This window comes from Bombina bombina, chromosome 3 (assembly GCF_027579735.1).
Source record: "Bombina bombina isolate aBomBom1 chromosome 3, aBomBom1.pri, whole genome shotgun sequence".
Lineage (NCBI taxonomy): Eukaryota > Metazoa > Chordata > Amphibia > Anura > Bombinatoridae > Bombina > Bombina bombina.
In genome coordinates this window covers 616833193-616848099 of record NC_069501.1, presented here as the reverse complement: position 1 = coordinate 616848099, position 14907 = coordinate 616833193, and positions in this window count along the sequence as shown.

Here is a 14907-nt window from a genome sequence, read left to right as displayed (position 1 = left end):
ACCCCTAATCTGCCCTCCCTAACATCGCCGACACCTAACTTCAATTATTAACCCCTAATCTGCCGACCGAATCTCGCCGCTACTGTAATAAATGGATTAACCCCTAAAGCTAAGTCTAACCCTAACACTAACACCCCCCTAAGTTAAATATAATTTAAATCTAACGAAATAAATTAACTCTTATTAAATAAATTATTCCTATTTAAAGCTAAATACTTACCTGTAAAATAAACCCTAATATAGCTACAATATAAATTAGAATTATATTATAGCTATTTTAGGATTAATATTTATTTTACAGGCAACTTTGTAATTATTTTAACCAGGTACAATAGCTATTAAATAGTTAATAACTATTTAATAGTTACCTAGTTAAAATAATTACAAAATTACCTGTAAAATAAATCCTAACCTAAGTTACAATTAAACCTAACACTACACTATCAATAAATTAATTAAATAAAATACCTACAATTACCTACAATTAAACCTAACACTACACTATCAATAAATTAATTAAATACAATACCTACAAGTATCTACAATTAAACCTAACACTACACTATCAATAAATTAATTAAATACAATTCCTACAAATAAATACAATGAAATAAACTAACTAAAGTACAAAAAATAAAAAAGAACTAAGTTACAAAAAATAAAAAAATATTTACAAACATTAGAAAAATATTACAACAATTTTAAACTAATTACACCTACTCTAAGCCCCCTAATAAAATAACAAAGCCCCCCAAAATAAAAAAATGCCCTACCCTATTCTAAATTACAAAAGTCAAAGCTCTTTTACCTTACCAGCCCTGAACAGGGCCCTTTGCGGGGCATGCCCCAAAGAATTCAGCTCTTTTGCCTGTAAAAAAAAACACATACAATACCCCCCCAACATTACAACCCACCACCCACATACCCCTAATCTAACCCAAACCCCCCTTAAATAAACCTAACACTAAGCCCCTGAAGATCTTCCTACCTTATCTTCACCATACCAGGTTCACCGATCGATCCAGAAGAGCTCCTCCGATGTCTTGATCCAAGCCCAAGCGGGGGGCTGAACATGTCCATGATCCGGCTGAAGTCTTCATCCAAGCGGGAGCTGAAGAGGTCCATGATCCGGCTGAAGTCTTCTATCAACGGCATTTCAATCTTCTTTCTTCCGGAGCCATCATCTTCCAGCCGACGCGGAACATCCTCTTCTCCCGACGCCTACTCGCCGAATGACGGTTCCTTTAAATGACGTCATCCAAGATGGCGTCCGTCGAATTCCGATTGGCTGATAGGATTCTATCAGCCAATCGGAATTAAGGTAGGAAAATTCTGATTGGCTGATGGAATCAGCCAATCAGATTGAAGTTCAATCCGATTGGCTGATCCGATCAGCCAATCAGATTGAGCTCGCATTCTATTGGCTGTTTTTTTTACAGGCAAAAGAGCTGAATTCTTTGGGGCATGCCCTGCAAAGGGCCCTGTTCAGGGCTGGTAAGGTAAAAGAGCTTTGAACTTTTGTAATTTAGAATAGGGTAGGGCATTTTTTTATTTTGGGGGGCTTTGTTATTTTATTAGGGGGCTTAGAGTAGGTGTAATTAGTTTAAAATTGTTGTAATATTTTTCTAATGTTTGTAAATATTTTTTTATTTTTTGTAACTTAGTTAGTTTATTTCATTGTATTTATTTGTAGGAATTGTATTTAATTAATTTAGTGATAGTGTAGTGTTAGGTTTAATTGTAGATAATGTAGGTATTGTATTTAATTAATTTATTGATAGTGTAGTATTAGGTTTAATTGTAGGTAATTGTAGGTATTTTATTTAATTAATTTATTGATAGTGTAGTGTTAGGTTTAATTGTAACTTAGGTTAGGATTTATTTTACAGGTAATTTTGTAATTATTTTAACTATTTTAGCTATTAAACAGTTCTTAACTATTTAATAGCTATTGTACCTGGTTAAAATAAATACAAAGTTGCCTGTAAAATAAATATAAATCCTAAAATAGCTATAATATAATTATAATTTATATTGTAGCTATATTAGGATTTATTTTACAGGTAAGTATTTAGCTTTAAATAGGAATAATTTATTTAATAAGAGTTAATTAATTTCGTTAGATTTAAATTATATTTAACTTAGGGGGGTGTTAGTGTTACGGTTAGACTTAGCTTTAGGGGTTAATACATTTATTAGAATAGTGGTGAGCTCCAGTCGGCAGATTAGGGGTTAATGTTTGAAGTTAGGTGTCGGCGATGTTAGGGAGGGCAGATTAGGGGTTAATACTATTTATTATAGGGTTAGTGAGGCGGATTAGGGGTTAATAACTTTATTATAATAGCGGTGCGGTCCGCTCGGCAGATTAGGGGTTAATAAGTGTAGGCGACGTTGTGGGGGGCAGATTAGGGGTTAATAAATATAATATAGGGGTCGGCGGTGATAGGGGCAGCAGATTAGGGGTACATAGCTATAATGTAGCTGGCGGCGGCGTGCGGACGGCAGATTAGGGGTTAATAAGTGTAGGCAGGTGGAGGCGACGTTGTGGGGGGCAGATTAGGGGTTAATAAATATAATATAGGGGTCGGCGATGTTAGGGGCAGCAGATTAGGGGTACATAGGGATAATGTAAGTAGCGGCGGTTTACGGAGCGGCAGATTAGGGGTTAATAATAATATGCAGGGGTCAGCGATAGCGGGGGCAGCAGAATAGGGGTTAATAAGTGTAAGGTTAGGGGTGTTTAGACTCGGGGTACATGTTAGAGTGTTAGGTGCAGACGTAGGAAGTGTTTCCCCATAGCAAACAATGGGGCTGCGTTAGGAGTTGAACGCGGCTGTTTTGCAGGTGTTAGGTTTTTTTTTCAGCTCAAACAGCCCCATTGTTTTCTATGGGGGAATCGTGCACGAGCACGTTTTTGAAGCTGGCCGCGTTCGTAAGCACCGCTGGTATCGAGAGTTGAAGTTGCGTTAAATATGCTCTACGCTCCTTTTTTGGAGCCTAACGCAGCCATTCTGTGAACTCTCAATACCAGCGGTATTTAAAAGGTGCGGCCAGAAAAAAGCCAGCGTTAGCTACGCACCCCTTTGGCCGCAGAACTCTAAATCTAGGCGATTGTAAGCAGATGCTTTTGAAAACACACAGGGCAAGATTACAAGTCACACGGCATGAGTTTTCATTGCGTGATATGGTCTTTTCCTTTGCGCAGAAATTACAAGTCTTGAATAATCGCCTTTTACTCAACGATCCTTTCCGCGCTCAAAGAGCTAACAGTTTTCCGGAACATAAAAGTTTCACAAAACACTTCAAAAATATATTACAAAGTACAGTTACACTCATATTAACACTGCATAATAAAAATTATTTAAAAAAATATATATTGCACACAAAAGTTATAAGGGATCAAAGATATGAGATCTCGAGTGTTAGAAAAAAAGCAGACGCAGATATTTTGCATTGACTGACATAGACATATATATAGAGAAACATGGATTTATATGTATAGAGATATGTTTAACTATGGAGATAATGAAAATATTTCACATTACAATCTTATGCACATTAAACAATATTTCAGAGGGATTTTCAAAGAGATATTTGAATATATATCTCGAGATATCTAGACATATATACATATCTCACAATAAATAGATATATCAGTCCAAAAATCATCACATATATAGAGAAATATTTATTTATAAATAAATAGAACATATTTCGTTAAGAAAACATTCTTGCACTTTTCGAGGAGAATAAGCCATGTGCTTTGCACAACAGATTAGGGTTTTAGTGGGTTTCTTTTTCTATTTGTCTTCTCCATTGACTTCTATTGGGGAATATGTGAACGCGTACGCAATTTGGCTTTTTGGATTACGCGGGTTAACGTGCGCACAAAAAAAAGTTGTTTTGCAACTTGTAATACCTGCGCAACCCAAAATGCGAAAAAGCCATAATGTGCACAGTGTTTTCGCAACTGCGAAAAACAGATTTGCCGCGGAACTTGTAATCTTGCCCACAGAGTATCTTTTTCAATCTATCTGAAAATGGCTTTCATGTCCTTTTAAGGTGGATAGAGACCACAACTTACTAAGTCAAATATAGGTAGGAAAAATATAGAATATTATTTATGTTGACTTACACAAAAGGAAAATAAAATGTCTCTCTATAAAGTCAGCCACAAAAGGAACATTTCACTTACTGTTTATGGATGGATTCACACATAAGGATGCATCACAAAATAGATCTTTAAAGATTACAAAATATTCATCTTTAACAAATATGCAGGAATAATTTTATATATAAAATTTCCCCAAAACTTCACAGAGAAGCAGCAGCATACATTTGTTAGTCTCTTGTTACAAATACTGAGTTCAATGCAAAATGATTGTAATACCCAAGTAAGATATATAGTTGCAAGATCTATTAAATGGAAATTGCTGTTTCAAAAAGGTATAAATAATATATGGAAAAGCTTCTGTCTTTTCTATACTCAGCATATACAAAGAAACCAAGTATACTGTTCAATAATGCTCATGAGACAGGGAAGGAGTCATCCAGGATGACCCAAATGCTTGTGCACATTTTAAAGTTATCATTAAAAAGCAACTCAGGGTAAAACATTTTTCTATTCCCCCCAGAAACCATTGTAATATAATCTCTACAGGTAAACCAGATATATACCTTCTTTTTAATATCATGATCAGCACATTCAAACATATTACTTAAAGGGACAGTAAACGCCTTGAGATTGTTGTTACATGAAATGTTTAGATACTTGTAAGGATACAACTTTCCAATATACTTTAATAATTTATGTTGACCCCTTTTCCATTACATTTAGCTATGAAACTTGAGGATTTTCTAATTCTGAGAACTTGAAATACACCCTGTTGGTGTATCAAGGCTAACTCTGCTACATATATTTCCCAATTTGCTTTAAATTATAAAAACTGCACAACAATGCATTTTATAGTAACTTTATGACAGTGGTTATCCTTGTTGTCTGCAGAATAATGCTCATTTTGTCTCCTCCAAATAGGTCAAATGGTAGGTAAAGTTTGGCTATAGAAAAACAATTACAGTAAAAAGGGTGTTCATTTGTTTTAAACATGTTGAGACTTGGCTGATGTTATTCCATAGCAACACAACAGAAATATATTGAAAGGGACATAAAACAGTAATAAAATACTTTAAAGGAACTGTAAACACCTTGAGATTGTAATATAAAAATGTTTATACACAGTAAAATATTTTTGTTATAAAATGTTACTATTTATTTTGCCCCATTTCTTGTAATTTAGCTTTCTAACCATACAGCATATGTTTTCCTAACTAGCTTTAATAGATACCAACAGCAAAACAATGTACTTTACAGCAGCATAATGACCATGACTAGCCTTGTCAGCTGCAGACTCAAGTTCTAATTGGCTCTTCCAAATATAGCACGTTGTGGGCAAAGTATGGCTCTTCAAAAACAATTTCAACAAACAAGAATATTAGACATGGCTGGTAGCTTATTCTATAGCAAGACAACTGAAGTGTCTTGTTATTGCAAGGTGTTTAGTGTTCCTTTCATATGTTAGAGTATTCTACTATTGAACTATTCCTTGCATAGAAACTTGTGTTATCCACTGCAAATAGTTAAAGACAGCCTTGGAGCAGCAATGCACTATTGGTCCTGAGCTGAACATGGATTGGCGAGCCAGTCAGCGATAGGATATCTGCGTAGTCACCAATTACTGCCTATGGTCAGCTCAGAACCAGCAGTATGTCAATTAAAAATATTTACAAAAATATTTTTATCTTAATAAAAAGAATAAAAATTGAAGAAATTCAAAGCACTAAGCCCTGTCTCAATTTTTTTTTTGCAGTAGGGTTGCTTTGACCAACGAATCTAACTAAAAAGTCACGAAAAAACAGTGAATGTGATCTCCCTAGAACAGGTGCGCCCAAAATGTAGATCAGGATCTACCAGTTGATGGCTAAGTGCTGAGCAGTAAATCATAAGACTGTGTCATTTTCCAGTTCCCTCTTAACCAGTAGTGATACTATGGAATATGAAAGAATATTCTGCACCACTGCAATGGCCTGTATGAAAAAAGGGTGATTTACAAGAATATTATTCCCCTTGTGCAAGCTCAGATTCCCTTATGTTTAGTGTGTATATATAGATCACATTGCCTGTCCACATTGTCTCATTAAAGTATGACGTCTCTGCCTTAGAGCATTGTTTCTCAACTATGGCCCTCAAGTACCCCAACAGGCCAGGTTTTCATTATAGCTGAACCAGTGCACAGGTGAAATAGTCAGCTTATGTGTGAGCGCAGGTTAGTAACGATGGTGTTACAGATCAGCTAATTGTTTCACCTGTGCACTGGTTTAGCTATAATGAAAACCTGGCCTGTTGGGGGTCATTGAGGGCCGCGGTTGAGAAACACTGCTTTTAGAGAATGAACTACCATGTTAGCAAAGTCTGTAGAGAACTTGTCTGAAAGTAATATGTCATGACCAAAAATAAAACTGTTAGAAAGAGTGGTCAGATATATGATTGGTCAGTTTTGAGCATAAATAATAAAGTTTGTTTCAGTCATTTTGGATTATAGATGTTTAAAATATTTTTTCCAATTGTATATATATTAGCACTGACCATTTTCAGATGAGGGTCAAAACTAATTGTTTATTTTTTTTACTCAAAGGGCTGGCTAACACATTTTTAGAAATTATAATGCTATATAAATAAACTTCAGTTTATAAATGGAATCACGTATGGTTGCAGATGTGGTAAACATTCAAAATTTCAACATGTACAGACACAGTAGGTCCCTCAAGAGAGCACAGAAACGAGCATGAACAGACGACCCCTTCAGCAGCTTCTGCTTAGTGGAAAAGATTCATGTTTGGGCACTCTATGGAATATAAATGTAGAAGGAGAGAGGGTTTGTGTGGGGTCACATCTGCTCACTATAAAGTCATACAGCCATGTGCTCCACATGAGTAGTTAGGGACCTGCAAAAGCTTTGAATGTTCTGCTAAATATCTTCATGGCTTAGACTCAGGTATATAAGTTGGGCATATAGGACCCATATAAAAAGACTTGAAGACCACATCGTATAATGGTAGTATTGATAAAGTTTGCAGAACCATGTAGTCATAAAACCTTCTTAGCATAAAAAATTACCAAGGACTATCTATGACTTGAGAATATAAATAAAATTAGAAAACCTGCGGAAAAGATGGGCAAGTCTAATTTATGACTACAGTGAAGTTCAATGTTCCTGATGTTTCCATTTTACAACTGTCTTAAATGAATTTATCTTTTCCAAAGAAATATGTGTAAATGAGAATTTCTTTTTAAAACAAATCCCATTAAAGGGACAGTCTACTAGATTTTGTATTGTTTAAAAAAATAGATAACACCTTTACTGCTCATTCTGCAGCTTTGTATAACCAACATTGTTATATAAATACCTCTATGTTTCTAAGCCCCAGCAGCCACCCCTTATCTCAGTGCTTTTTAAATCTTGCACATAGCTAGACAGAGATAGTTCATGTGTGCATATAGATAACATTGGTGAATGATAATAACTATGCAAGAACCAGCACTGACTGGCTAAAATGCAATATTGTAAAAAGCACTGAGGTAAGGCGCAGTCTGCAGTGGCTTAGATACAAGTAATCATAGAGGTAAAAGGTATATTACTATAGCAGTGCTTGTTATGCAAAACTGGGGAATGGATAATAAAGTGATTATCTAGCTTTTTAAACAAAAACTATTTTCAAGTAGACTGTCCCTTTAATTATGGTCTAAATGGCCATCTCTATTGACTAAACAAAGTCCTCAGTAAAGAATAAGGTCAGATTTTGGAGTGCCAATGCAGTTTACATGTGTCTCAACTTGTGCACTTATTTTAGACTAGATATACTTCAGTGACACTTAAATATGAATGAAGCCCATTGCCTACACTTCATATGGAATTTGCAGATGGCAGCTTCCTTTCTGCATACCATTCATGACTTAATTCGACATGGCTCCTACGCAGATTGCTGGCAATATTCCCGTTCTGTCACTGGCAGAATCTGTTCTGTAACAGCACATATTCCGCGAAGAAGAATTTGCTTATTATTTCCTGCTATTTTGAAGATGCAGTTTATCCTGAATCATCCTAGGCTACACCAAATTCCTCCATCGAGTGTGCTTGTCGCAGCTATGGCAGATGAGACGTATCTGCAAGAGGAAGAAAGGGTATTAGTGATCTTAGGGGTTCAATGAGATGTACTGTGAGGTTCTCTGGGGCTCAGATTTTTATCTTAGATTAGTATAAGCAAGGTGCATCTATTCACAGCAGCTAGTGCATAAATTGCCTACACTGCAAACTGTTTAATGATTACTCATGCAATCAATACAACACACTTGAAGAAACATTAAAACAAAAACACGACATAAACATTTCTTGTCTCATTAAATACTATGGGTTATGGAATAAGCATGTGCTGGAATGTACAGTCTTTGATTAATGCAACATTGAGGAGCAATTACAGATGCTAAAGTATTAACTATACAGTAAAATATATTTTCTACAACACAACTCCCTTGAAACATTTTGAGTAATGTGTCCCTTTAATGCATCACTTGCCAATGACACTGGACCCACTAATGTCATGTAATAAAAAAAATTTCAGCTCATATACATATAGTTCAATATCCCACCTGTCTTACACAAAAAAATAAAAACTAGATTAGTTTGACTTCAACCATATATATGTAAGAAAGCGCTGTTTGTAATTTTTTTTGCTAGCTATTTTTCCAGTTAAAAAATATGTGGCTGTCCCACCACTCCTCCCAAAAAAAGAAAAAACAGTTTTTTTTTCATAGAAACATAATTTTACCTTTATAGTAGTAAGATGTTGTAACTCCATATTACAGCTTATCACATATATCACTATGGAGCTAATGCAGGAAGAAAGACCTTTTTGTTCTATTTAAACAAAATCCTTCTTTAACTAGGTTTGTAACAATGCAAAGAAATGTCAATAAATAACTGTTTGTGTTCCCTGAACACCCCTGTCACTCCATTTAAGGAAGTGGTTAATGGTTGGCGCATACATACATATGCCTGTACCAGATTCGCTCACAAGCTGTGTACTGTGCATGGTGGGGAGGTTAAACACATAGGGCAAGATTACCAGTGAAGCACAATTTTAACGTGCACCTGGAAATGGGAACATTTTCACAATTACGGGCACACATTAAATAACTAGCCAGTACAAGTGGCTGGTTAATGCTACCATGAGCTTGTGGTGTCACTTTACGCTTTAATTAATTTATCAGAGACCAGATCTCTGGTTAATGAAAAATAAAGTGTTGTGTTTCTTTATTAAAAAATAAAAATAAAATTGTAGCAACGTTTTATAAAAATAAATAAATAATTGCACCAAGCATTTATAAATGGTTAAAGTGAGGGGATGTGGGGTGTTAGAGAAAAAAAACGGCACTGAAAAGTGCATTTACATTGCAGTCTACATTGTGTTAAAACTGTAAATATATATGTATATGCTTATATTTATATATATATATATATATATATATATATATATATAGATAGATAGATAGATAGATAGATAGAGAGAGAGAGAGAGAGAGAGAGAGAGAGAGAGAGAGAGAGAGAGAACAGTGTGGAAGAAGGGCACTCTCAGGGTTTGTATAGAGACAAATATTTTCTTTATTCTTAGAACATTAATACATGGTCGACGTTTCGGCCCTCAGTTGGGCCTTCATCAGGACAGGTATTATCTTTAAACTGCTTCGCTTGTTTGGATCTGTGATTACTGCCACTCTGCAGTTTAAAGATAATACCTGTCCTGATGAAGGCCCAACTGAGGGCCGAAACGTCGACCATGTATTAATGTTCTAAGAATAAAGAAAATATTTGTCTCTATACAAACCCTGAGAGTGCCCTTCTTCCACACTGTTCTCTAACCATCTCTCATAAGGATTGCACCCAGGTTGTGGCTGCCCCACCTGGTTGGAGTGCTGGGCTATATGCTATTTGGACTTTTGATATATATAGATATATGGTGTTAATATGTGTATATACACATAAATATAAATGTATATATTCATATACATATATATTTAAACTTTGCTGACCAACGATGCGTAACTTACCCCCTTCTCATGCCATGTCTATCGGCATCAGAATGAGGCCCCATTGGAGCCTAGGGAAGCACAAAGCTTCCATGAAATGCAAACACGTGGTTGTGTTCGGATTGCACTCAACTTGTAATACCAGCGCACATTTGCATTAGCCAATATTACTGAGTGGAGTGCAAATATTGCGCTTGCAAAAGCACAATTTTGCGCTCCACTCGTAATCTAGTCCATAGTTAAAAAAAAAGGGGGGTTTGTTTAAAATAAAGTACTCTAACAGCTTCAAGCATTTTACTTTGACATACAGATATCCCTTTAAGCAGTAAAAAGTTTAAACCATTTTTAGACGCAATTTGCTTCAAACAATATGTTTGGCTTTTGAAAAAGGTATGTGGCTCCTATTTTGAGAACTCATTTGCTTTTATGACTTCTCTCTTGATCTAGTAATACCACTCCAACCAATCACAATGTTACCAATAATTTAACCTACTAATTACTTCAGCTGCCTCATAAACTCTTCCTGTGCCACCTATTACTCCAACATATGTCTATGTCTCTCTCTGTTTTAAATCATTTTTACACCTTATAACTGTCCCCAGTAAAATTGTGAATTGAATGTCCTTGGGGAGCAGTTACTGATTATCCCTCTGTGGGTCTGAACAGGTTAAGAGGCAAAGGACTGAACTGACTAGCAAATGCCTTTCTATTGATTTGTGAACTTCTATTTATTTTCAGCAGTGCCAATTTTGCAGATTTTGTTCAGTTAAGATGTGGTGATCGAATAAATCTCCTGCAGGTTTGTATTTGAGCCCAAGAATACCATTTACTGAAGGTTTATACACAGGATTATTCACACTTAAAGGGATATAAAACAATCCGTTTCATTGCTGTAATAAAAAAAGCACTAAGCAGTCGATTATACTTAATTGAAATAATTGTAATATGTATTATTCATCATTTAAAAAAGATTTTACCTTTTATTTGTTTTTTACTTCATCTGTGAAGGGTACATTTCTTTATTTTTATAGCCTTACAAGGTGACTGTGGTCTCTACAGGAAGACAAAAGGAGCATTTTTTTCTTTAAAGTTGTCATTATATTTATAAGAATCTTCAGTAGTGCTCTCCAAATAATATATCAGTCTATGGCAGGGCTATAATACAATACATTTAATAATTATCCTTTAAAATATAAACCCTCAATCAATATGCATCTACTAGAAACCATAAAATTAATATAAATATCTGAATTATTTTTATTAGTTAATATATATGAACATATTGGAATATATTTGTAATACCAGGATATGAAGTAATATTATACACGTTTAGAAACTATTAAAATATGCTATACTTCTTACAAAGCCCATAAAAATGTACCTTTAAAACCAACCTTATATACAAATAGCCTTTCATTCAGTTAACACAATGAGATCGTAAGATATTTAGCTGCTAACATTCAAGTAATACACTCAGTTATTTAACCACAATTTATTCTAACACAATTCTAATTTAAAACATCAGAAGTTGTATATATTATTTATGCAAAAACCCAATTCAGAGTTATAACTATATATTTGCACAGATAAACAATTTAAAATTTAGGATTAGTTTAACAATACACAGGCTATGAAATACTAGCTTTAAAATACAATTTATTTCTTTAAGTCTGTTTATATATAGCAACAATGAATGTTTGCTCTAAATGTCTTGCATACAAAAGGCAAGCGGAGAGCTATTCAAGGCTATGAAATACAGTTTAAAAATACCATTTGCTCTCTTCAATCTACCACAATCTTTTAATATATTACCAGGATGAACACCAATCGATATCCAATATCTTTCAGCAGGTTTAATCTCACCTCAGAAATACCAATAAGTATATTTTGCAATCAATGAGAAAAGTGAAGATCAGCTTTGCCAAAGTAAAATGGTATCTCACGCCCAGCACACCAGTTACAAGTATAGCTCAGCAAAATCTGTCCCGTCTCTCTCTCTTGCTCTTACTTATATAATTTTCCATCATAGGTCAGAATATGGGTGGCCCTTCGTGCTTTTCCCTTCTGATTGGGTATCTGGAATATCTAATCGGATTGGCCCTTATGGAGCTGAGCATGGTCACCATGGAAGCGCATCTTTTAACAGTTAAATCCCTTAACTGTCATACTGGGTTCTGGCCCTTGGGTGGCAGCATACACACAACACAGCAATACATTTAACCATTTCTAGACAGTGAAAGAAAATATTTCTTTAAAATGTGTAATAAATGACATCATTTCTTGCATTAATAACTTACAATCCGAATTCCAGGCAGGATAACCTCATGTCAATTTTCTGATCATTTCTATACCAAACACCATTATATTATATTAAAGTAAGTATACTGTTAATTCAATTCTTCCTATTAAACATATTATAATTTATTTCATTAATAAATTACAATATTAATTGTAGATGGGGTAGTATCACATCACCTGATAATTTTAATATAAAACATCAAATTCCTTTTAATATTACCCTATGTTAAAAGAATTATACTGCTAATTATTAGCTTAAAATCCATTACAATTTTATCAGTATCCTGGCATTTATATACAAATAACAGCCTATTTTATATTCAGTACTGCATTGTATTCCAACATGAATATACCATATTTCATGTTTCTAATAAATCCTGGAGGTATGAATCCTTTCTATGCAGATCTGAATTTATAGGTCTGAAAAATAAAAACAATACAGAGATTATTATTCTGACATAGTTAAACATTTTAGACCACCTAAAATAGTCACCTACCAAGCCTAGCACATACCCATGTAATATTAGAAAATTAGGCAATCTCCCAATTTTCTATGTTTAATACATTCTGAGGCATACATTCAAAAATGTTTATTGGCTGTATTTCAAGGTTACATCTTAACATGTGTCTTTAGTTCACAGGGGTCACTTAACAGGCAGCTGTTAAAAGCCATAATTTCCTTAATATGCCTGTGTTCTCAGACCCCTTTCTCAGGCAGAGATCCTCTAGCAGGCAGGACGCCCATGTATGGGTATGTACCTTTGAGATTCCAGCATTCTAATCTCCATCTCATCAAGCCTCAAAAGGATATTCCAGACACTCCGTCTCCAATCACTGTATGGTGTCATCTATTTGACAATCTATCCTTTTAAATTACCTTTTATGACTCATCCTGTCTCAAACTATAAATTCTGTTCTTTCTCAAAATCACTTTTACAAATTCCTTTAAGTGATTGTTTTAAGTTGATTAGAGCAAATGTTTTAGTGTTAAAGTTTCTAGAGACATCCTGTCTGCAATTGAGTCTTGAAATGTGTATTCAATTCATGGGGTTTTGAATCAATCCTGACATCAGAATTGCAGCCCTTACTTTAGTAATATCTGATAAAAAGATGGTTTCATACATAAACACATCCCCTTGTCCTATTTACATATATATATAATATATATGTAATTTACCTGTACCCTGACAAAGTGTTGCAAGTTTATTTCCCATGCTCAGTACAAGACATTTGTGTCAAAAACCTTGTGACAGTAGAAATTAATATCTGTAATGGTAGCTCTCCTGTCTAGCTGCAGGCAATGGCTACACTGAGAATTTCTAAGCGTTCATTTAGCAAGGAAACAAGTAAGTTGTTTCCAGTTTTTTTAAATACAGTCTGGCTAACGCCGGCTTTTTTCTGGCCGCACCATAAAAATAACTCTGGTATTGAGAGTCCACATAAAGGCTGCGTTAGGCTCCAAAAAAGGAGCGTAGAGCATATTTAACGCAGCTTCAACTCTCGATACCAGAGTTGCTTATGCAAGCGGCCAGCCTCAAAAACGTGCTTGTGCACGATTCCCCCATAGAAAACAATGGGGCTGTTTGAGCTGAAAAAAAACCTAACACCTGCAAAAAAGCCGCGTTCAGCTCCTAACGCAGCCCCATTGTTTGCTATGCGGAAACACTTCCTACGTCTGCACCTAACACTCTAACTTGTACCCCGAGTCTAAACACCCCTAACCTTACACTTATTAACCCCTATTCTGCCGCCCCCGCTATCTCTGACCCCTGCATATTATTATTAACCCCTAATCTGCCGCTCCGTAAACCGCCGCTACTTACATTATCCTTATGTACCCCTAATCTGCTGCCCTAACATCGCCGACCCCTATATTATATTTATTAACCCCTAATCTGCCCCCCACAACGTCGCCTCCACCTGCCTACACTTATTGACCCCTAATCTGCCGAGCGGACCTGAGCGCTACTATAATAAAGTTATTAACCCCTAATCCACCTCACTAACCCTATAATAAATAGTATTAACCCCTAATCTGCCCTCCCTAACATCGCCGACACCTAACTTCAATTATTAACCCCTAATCTGCCGACCGGAGCTCACCGCTATTCTAATAAATGTATTAACCCCTAAAGCTAAGTCTAACCCTAACACTAACACCCCCCTAAATTAAATATAATTTTATTCTAACAAAATTAATTAACTCTTATAAAATAAATTATTCCTATTTAAAGCTAAATACTTATGGATGGAATCAGCCAATCAGAATCAAGTTCAATCCGATTGGCTAATCCAATCAGCCAATCAGATTGAGCTCGCATTCTATTGGCTGTTCCATCAGCCAATCAGAATATTCCTACCTTAATTCCGATTGGCTGATAGAATCCTATCAGCCAATCGGAATTCGAGGGACGCCATCTTGGATGACGTCATTTAAAGGAACCGTCATTCGTCGTTCAGTCGTCGGC